This window comes from Gallus gallus, chromosome 1 (assembly GCF_016699485.2).
Source record: "Gallus gallus isolate bGalGal1 chromosome 1, bGalGal1.mat.broiler.GRCg7b, whole genome shotgun sequence".
NCBI lineage: Eukaryota > Metazoa > Chordata > Aves > Galliformes > Phasianidae > Gallus > Gallus gallus.
In genome coordinates, this window is record NC_052532.1 from 190,213,342 (window position 1) to 190,222,263 (window position 8,922).

At 41.6% G+C, this 8,922-nt stretch overlaps 1 protein-coding gene across 6 annotated transcripts in view; it reads right to left on the reverse strand.

The window, feature by feature from the left end:
• The window catches only part of SYTL2 (synaptotagmin like 2), a 53,007-nt gene extending 44,173 nt beyond the window's left edge, over positions 1-8,834 (reverse strand). For all 6 annotated transcript variants that reach the window (XM_040647155.2, XM_040647156.2, XM_424045.8 and 3 more), the window contains exon 1: positions 8,774-8,834. The gene's annotated coding sequence lies outside the window, so the exon portion shown is untranslated. The remainder of the gene's footprint in view (positions 1-8,773) is intronic.
• Positions 8,835-8,922: the final 88 nt, after the last annotated feature.

The following is an 8,922-nucleotide window of genomic DNA, read 5'->3' on the forward strand; positions in this document are numbered from 1 at the left end:
AATCACTGCTCTACAGAACATATGTAATGAAAGCAAAATAACGGCTACTGAAATGTCTTGAATATGTGGAATCAGAAATCGTGCAGTAACATGAATCTCACCGCTTTATCCAAACCAAACTGAATCTTTAAGTAGTAGTTTTAAAACTGCTTTGTCTCTGTTTTATAGGCCATGGTACCCTCTGAAAAAGCAGATGACTAATCACTTACAAGATAATTCCAACCGCGAAAGGCAAAAGCCTCTTCCTGGAAAAGCTCAGAAGAATAAGGTTGGAGGAAGAGAGTCAGCTGTGTCTGCATCAGGGTCTCTTAGTACTTCACTTAGTACAGCAACCTATCTTACAGATGTGGAAGGCAGCTGGAGCCAGGTTAATGATTATCTCAGTCCCTCTGCAGAAAAAGTGCAACAGCCTTCTGCATGTGGTCATGTTTGGCTGCCATATTCACCTTCTCCATGATTCATGCAGCATAATTGCAATGAAAAGTTGATCTTTTCTCTTGTCAATCAGACAAGTTTATTACATCTGCCCAATCAAGTCTGTAAGGAAGCTACTGTAGGAACACTATCTTTAAAGAAGGCTGATGGTTGTCTAACAGTTTAATTCAAAAATCTAAAAGAACAGTTGGGCAACATTCACTGAACAGACCGAAGGGAGCTCAAAGCAAGGCACAGTGGGACTGACCTTCCCAGATACCATCATTCTGTAGAGTAGATTCTGCAACTAAGTTTGCACTGCCACTTTTTTTGGTCATCTGCCTAGGCATAAGTAGTGCAGCTGAGACCTTTTAGATTTCTTTGCAAAGATAACAACATAATGGTTCATTTAAAGCATGTCTGGGTACCTGAAGAACTGGGTCCTAATCTCACTGGATAAGCAGTTAAAGAACAACCTAACAATAATTTTTCTTCCTTTAATGTGCATCATCCATACACTGAAATGTGATACAGTTTGTACTGTGATCACAAGTCTTTAGTCGCTAGAACCATGCCAGAGACAAACTGAAGGCAAAACAGATGTTAGCCTCTACATAAACAAGGTGAAAGCCTCTGTGTGCGTGTGATGTATACTGCCAGCCTCAGGAGACCTGCTAACACAGCCTACTGCAAGGCTGGCTTTCTGCAGATTGTAAGCACTGATGGTAAAAACTGTTGGCTTAGAGTGTAACACTCTTGGATCTTGGAGATCTACAGCCAGATTTCAAAAATAAGAAATAAATCAATGCCTTTGTCCATTTTGAATCACCCACCACCACTCCAAGCTTAATTCTTCCATTTTCTTTTTTCTTCTTCTTTCATTCTTCATATACTTTTCCCTAAAGATCCTGCACATGCCAGAAAGAATAGAGAGGCCTCAGCATTCATATTTGGTATGAAAGCTTTCAGACCTAAGTTTCAAGTAAAACAGAAAGATCCACAACAGACTGATTAAATCATGGAAATTGATAGAACCACCAGACCGATGATCTCTGGAGAAAAATCTGTCATCTTCTGTTGTAGATTAACACTTGTATGACTTGAGATATGTGGCATCATATTTTTTTCCTAAAATTCAAATGAAACCACACCAAAAATCTTTCCTTTCATAAGACGTTTCTACTCCCTGTAATAAACAGGAATCTGAAATTATGCTTTCTGTAATTCATGCATGAAAGTTTCTATGTCATGGAAATGACATAAAAATAAGGCCTGAGATGCACTGTACTTCTCCCCACCCTCAACTCTTAAGTTGTTCATAACTGCCAAGTGCTTTAGGTGGGGCAGTCATCCAAAAATGGTGCCTTATAAAGTTTCTCAAAAACTCCTCAGGCACCTATAGGTCTCCATACCTTCCAGGGAGGCTTTGCATCTGTCTAGAACATGTTGTAACAGCAAGACTGCTCTGTTGGCCCTGCACAGACCTTTATTTTTCCCCTACTTTCTCCCACGTTAGAAAAGAATCTGAATTCAAATACTGCACTCCAAACATTATACCATATTAAGAAAGACCACAATCATAACTTAGATTTTTATATTTTCACTCAGTGCATATATATGGGATGTAATGAGGGAGAGGTAAGGAAGACGTTGGAGTGTTTTGTACGACTGACATTAAGTTCATCTACAGGATCAGAAACCGAGCAGGAAAACCTCAGTCAGTTGGTCCAATCAAATCAACAGAGCTTCCTTTTACACGCAGCAGCCTCAGCATGTCTTAGATTTACATTTCAAAATTGCCTTCTGTGCTCCTTGTACCCTAGGCCTAAGCTGCTAAAGTTTCACTTGAGAGAGTCTGTATTGCAGCCAACACCTTGTAACAGGAAAAAGCAGCCCATCCAATAATCTGGTTAGCTTCTGCACCCCTATTTGTGTCAACTCCTCCAGAAGAACAGCTACCCTTTCAGCCTGGCTGATCAATAGCCTGCATCTGTATGTATCTTCATACCATAAAGCTCTAAATAAGTTACAAGTAACAAATATGCTCTTGGTTTTATTTTAGTGATGTTATTTCTTCACAGCTCCAACATATCAGCACTGGCAGCTAGGATGAGTTGGAAACCCAGATATGAGGCCAACAGGAAGCTGAGGAAGAAAGATAAACAGAACTGTGCAATGTAGCAGTTTGCATCTGCAGGGAAACTCATTCTCAGAAGAAAGGTAACTAAGTTTGTCCCCAGCACTCATTCTCAGGAAATCCTTTATTTTGGAACACAAGGAGCAAGAACTTTGCAGGACTGGATCCCATTAGGAGGTCACATCAAGCAGTAACGGTATTTTGCAAAAAAAAAAATATATATATATATATATATAAAATAGGCTTAGAAAATATAATTTCTCGAAACACGAGGCAAATCTCTTCAAGGAAGAACAGTTAATTAAACCAAATGCCAGTGTTGGCATGAGCACAAATAGTTTAAGATGGTCATGAGTGTATTTGCACAGAAGTTCAGAGGACTACAGAGTTAAGTTGGGATAATGGAGAAAGAAAACCAATTAACTCTTAGGAGGAACTTAAGTTCTTATTCAAGAGTCTAAAACATGGTTGCCTGGAATGTTAGGGCCTGAGCTTAAACACACTCAAGGTGACTTGTTGTCAATTTAATTCTTAAGAGGACAGAAGGAAAGAGATCTTCCAGTAAGATATGCGTATCTGTAGCCAATCTGGCCGGTCTTTCTCGAGGTGTTATCAAAGCCTTTTCAAAATGATACCAGCTAGATGTACACAGCATATCACAGTTCCAGCAGTCCCAGAGATTAAACTGAAGAGCAGTATTTGCCAATAACACATGTGTTTAGCAGGTGGGAGGCAGAAAGTTTTTATCTAGCTGGTCACAAAGTGGAAGCTGGTGTTGGAACCCTTGCAGAACGAGGGAATATCTAATAGGGCAGTATTAAAGTTGCTCGTACAAACACATAAATGCTTTATTTTATTTCAGTTAAATACCCACATGCTCTCCTGTGCAATGGTCATTAATATGCAGATAAAGAAAAAAAATATTTACAATTACAGTACAAGACAACTGCTCAAGGCAGCCACAACAGGAAAACAAGAGAAGATATGCAACAAGCCCTGCTCCCACCTTACCCCTGCTTACTAGAACCAAGGAGACTCCTGTCATCTTTTACTTGCAGAGTAGCTGCAATCTGAAAACAGTCATACTGACAGCCTTGCTGATATTAGACAGGCAAATATTCTGATTTCCACAAAATGTACTCTGAACAAGAGAGCAAAAATGTTAACAGCAAGTAGAAAAAAGTTAACAACTGAAAATTGGAAGAGGAAAGAACAATTTGTTTTGGCTGTAGCCTAATCCCTCTAATAATGTATGGCTGCTTGCCATTTCTTTCATAGGACTTGGATATTAGTAGCAGCGCCTAGGAACGTGAATCTCTATACCTGCTATGGTACACAGTCATTAGGATAGTGGTTTCAAACAGATGTGGTCTCTGGAATTGCAGATTCATAAATTAAAGAGGAACCTAAAAGAAACACATCTAAATGGTGCTTTTCCACTGACCACTGTTCATCAGATTGACTGTAGATGCCAAGCCATTTATTCTTAACTGTCTAAAGTACAAAACTACTCACAAGATCTTGAGTTCTTTACTGAGCAGCTTCAAAATTACAGAAATTTCAGCAAGTTATCAACAATAATGTGTATATTTCATTATAAATTGTGAGGAGCTGATTCTGGTTGTGCTTCCTTACACATCATACCCCTACATATGCACCAGCATACTGTTTGAATAATTATTCATATGCAAGAACTATGTTCTTCTAGTTGATAATCCTCTTTACCAATGATTGCAAAATAAATAATATATTCTCAGGGCAAGGGATATTTCAGTATCAGTGAAAACGGCTCAATCCTCTGGATCTCTGAAGGCAGAGCATTGCTTACTGTAAACGATTCTCATCTCCCTTTACAGAGTAGACCCTGTCCAAAGGGAGGGCAGGGAGGCTAGCAAGCTCCCATCATCACTGCCTCATTCTCCATGCAAGTATTGGCATTAGATCCACAAACGGTACTGCTCAACAGAGTGTTTTTATGTCTTGTCTGATAACAGATTTGAATAACACTGCATTCTTTAAGAGAGGTTGGAGGAAGTTATCTTCTGGCCATACGTATGCTTATCTGACACACTTCTGTATTTGATGGCTAGTTCCTTTGGAACTTTTCCCCACTGTAACTACAGATTCAAATCCCAGGATGTGTTTTCTACATTAATTCTATCGATATGGATGGTCAAAAAAAGTGATTAAAAAAAACCCTGGTGTAAAATGTATTCTTGTTTTTAGTAAGTTTTAGCCTTTTGCAAATCAAAATTAAGTGGTTCCCAAACCAGAGGAGTTGAGAACTTTAAGTATCGGAGACTTTGGCTGAGCTACCCTACTTGTACCCCATCTCCTTGCTCTCCTGTATTAGCACATATGTGGACATTTCCATCAAGGACTCTGGTCTGGAAACAGTACCACTGAAGACCAGAAGTAGGCAAAGCAGTACAGCAAATTAACAAGTATTTCCCATCAGATGGCTACTGGGAAGTGACACATTTCCTACTTGTTGTTTAAATAATCTTTTATATATGAAAACAAAGAATACTGAACTTCAGTTTCTGTAAATGCTGTGCAGTCCAGAATGTTTAGAAAGCTTTCTGCACTAGCAACAAGAAGACCTGTCACATCTCTGCAATAGGGACTCTTCTCCTACTCCCACTCCTCATTTGAGTTACTCAACTGTGAAGCTCTTTAGTTGAGTAAGGACAGCAACCATGATTGACACACTGCTCTTCCCCCACTGTGTTTGTAAAACTAGGAACCTTCAGGTTGAAGGTTCCTAGCTGCCTCTTTTAAGCATCAGAGAACTGCTGCTCAAGTCACTGGCGACAGCACATTTCCTTTGCAGGATGGTACACAGTATAGTTTGGTGTGACAGTCTGAGCACAGCACTGCCAAATCAGGAGGGCAGCATTTCACATCATCCTTGCCTCAAAATCAACCCTTACTTATCTAAACCACTCGTTTTAATTTGACACTGCAGGCCTCCTACTTTTCGGGCGCCAACTTAATTGTGACTATGGCTTAGTTTAATTCACTGTACACAAATAGCCAGCAAACAAACCAAGCCCTTTGGCTGTCCTTTCTCATGAGATGACAGGCTAACCACAAACCTCGGACACTCTCTCATGCACATTTCTTAGTTTAAAATTACCCAGCAAATAATTGATGTAATCTGAAAGCTCATAGGAAAGCTTGCGTCAGTTAATGCAGTCCTCGCTGCAGTAACTGAGGCACACACGTATCTGAAAGCAGGCTTTTACACAGCACCCAATTACCAGCAGAAATCAGGTGCCAGTGGAAAAGGAATGTTCTTTGGGACTCCTGCAGTCATGGAAACAATATGTGAGATAAGGAGAGAGAAGGGAGAAAAGTCAGTCTGGAGATGTTTCTGGGTAAGTTAAAAATGAAAATGGTTAAAGAAATGTTAGCCTACAGTCTGCAAATAGAATGCAGTCAGAATCACCAGAATTAAGTTTTGGAGTGAAGTTTTTGTTGAAATAGAATGGTTTGGGTTGCAAGGAATCTTAGAGAGCATATAGTTCTAACCCTCACAATTACTATTTTTAATAAACACATTAAAAGAAGTTTGCTATAGCTCCCTATTAAGAGGGAAATCACTCATCGCCTAGTTAAAAATATTGTTTAAGCACTGGAAATCTGTATAATATAAATACTTCATCTGCTACCACATTTATTCTGGCTAAATTTGAAACCAGCAAGCAGAGATGTCAGTCCTCCTTAATAGTGATCTTAAATTGCAGTAATAACAGGAAGTCCATCAGCCATGAAAACTTCACTCACGAGTTGGCCCAGCCCAGCCGTGCAAACAGTTGCGTGCAAAACAGTCTTTTCCCAAATGCTTATAGCCAGAGCCAAACAGGGCAAGGTAGATGGTTCCAGGCACTGTGATACAAAGAAACCTAAAAGGGCTCATTGAGAGCTAAATCCAATTGCTCCATACCAGAGGCGAGAAGCAGCAAACAGCTTCTGCAGCAGCCTGCAGTTGTTCTGATGAGGTACAATGTCAAGTTGCACTGTATGAATGGGATTTGACATAAAAATCCTGCTGAAAAGCACAGGGATGGGAAAGAAGGAGAAGGAGGTTGTGATTGAAATTGTTTTTCAGGTACAGTGAGCAAAATAAGGAGTTTAGTTTGTGAGGCTGGAGTTCAGAGTATAATACCTCTGCCTAACAAAGGTATTTAGTTTTGCGGGAGTGGCTCATTCCTTACAAAGATAGCAATGCAAGGCACTGCCCAGTGGCCATGGCACACCCTCAAGAAGAGAGGGAAACCAGAACCCCAGAACCGTTTAATCCAAGAGGATTCAACGTGCCATCATTTACCAAATATATGCCAGTCCAGGAAGGTTGGAAGGTTTCATTTTGTTCACGTCTAACTCTCCCTAAGACTTCACTACCAAGGATTGAACTGTCCATCCAACTAAAAGTTAAAGATATGATGCAACCTTGTGAGCAGAAACAAGAACCCACGTCTACTTCCTCGCAGTCAGGCTACCACATCCCAGACTGAACATTCTCTCCTGACTCTCATTCTCACCCAGTGAGCCCTGCATTCCTGGCTGCACAGCAGACCAGCTGTACTTGGGCTGAAGGAAAAGGAGAGTTACCTCAGGGTACTCATTTTGCATCAAGGTCTCTTAATCTCCAGAGAAGTGCTGTAATCACTCCTAGGTAGAGTAAAGGCAACCTGCAAATTCGGCAAAGACTGACAGTTCTGTGTGGGCAGGGTCACAGTAGAAGGTCAAGGGCTCACTGCCCTTTAGGTTGTTTGATGGGCCTTGGACTTAGAATCATAAAATGCTTTGGGTTGAAAGCCCTGCTGAGAGAGACTTAGGGATCCTGGCTGATGGAAAACTTAATACGAGCCAGTAGCGTGTGCTTGCAGCCCAGGTTTTATTTTTATTTTGGTCTTTGTCAGCACTGGTAAACAAGAACACAATGACCTGTTTCACAGATTTGTAAAAGCCTGACAGTGAAACTGATAATACGTTAGTTTGGCCTCCAAGAGATGCTGGGAGGAAGTTTCCTTAGTATGACATAGGTCCAATGATAGCTTTGGAAAATTCAAGGATGCAGCCAAAGCAGAGGCCTGCTGTACCCATAAGGTAAAAGTAGATCAAGATGCTTTAGCATTGCCTTGCTTTAAACCCAGACATAAGCACACTGAAATATGGTATTTGGTAACAACGTCTGTGCATTTTGTAACACTGTAATATTACTAGTAGTATTTTATAACAAAGCTATGCATAAATATGCAAAACTGCAAATGGAAGGAGACTCGTGGTACACTTGGCCAAACTACGCACAGGAAAACATGCAAATAGTAAACCTTGCAAGATAAGAGCAAAGCATGTAAAGCAGGCAAGAAAGATATGTGATGAAAGCTGAATAAACCTACAGAACAAAGAGGAGATAAGTCTGATGGAACAAGAATAATCCTACAAAACAACTAAGATGCTGGCAAGACCAGGGTCTTACTTCCCAAAATAGTACGAACTGTGTCAGAAGCAGATAACATCACACCCTTTTCTTCTGGGGAGGCAGCAATGTGCTTAAAACGCTAAGCAAAAGAGATAGTAACTAATGAATATCACAAAACTTTCACTTCTATTCCAGTATCTCTGATGAAAGGCACTTCCATGCACTTTACCTTGACCTCAGGAACTAATGCCATCAGGACCTGCAGCCTTCAGTGTTAAACACAGGGCATCAGCTTCATGGCAATGTATAGTCATAAGTTTCCAGCTCCGAGCCCCGCCAGAGTGCTCAGCAGTACTTGCACAGCCATTCAACAGCTTACCCCCAAATTTAAGTGAACTTTATCCTGCAGTGACAGTCATATATAGCAGATCCCTCTATGCACACAGACACAAACAAGTTCACTGGATTTTAGGACTAAGTCCCATTCCACAAGCCACTTTAGAGACAGAACGCAAGACGCCATTCATGCTTCAAAACTGAAGTGCTTCCTATTTGTATGGAGAGGCCATTAGCATCCCTCAGCTGAGATCTGAGAGCCCTGTTTAAACGAAGAAGGCCGCCTGTTATTAAAGCATCACTCTGCAGAAGCCAGGCTCAGGTGAGGCGTGACAGTTAGGCACAGCTCCCCGCAGCAGCAAGCCCCATCCAGGGCATCCCTCAGACGGCACGCCTCAGAGGGCACCCCTCAGCGGGACACCCTCCTGGACCCTACCACCTTCTCCGCGGCTTACCCCATCACTCCGATCAGCAGCAAGCCCGAGCTACCTCATCCCAGCCGGCAGCCGTCCGTCTGAGGAGAGGGAGGTGGCGGCGGGAGGCGGCCCGCGCCAATGGCGGCGCCGCGTCCCACAAAGCTGGGCGGCTCCTTGGGCGGGCCTGC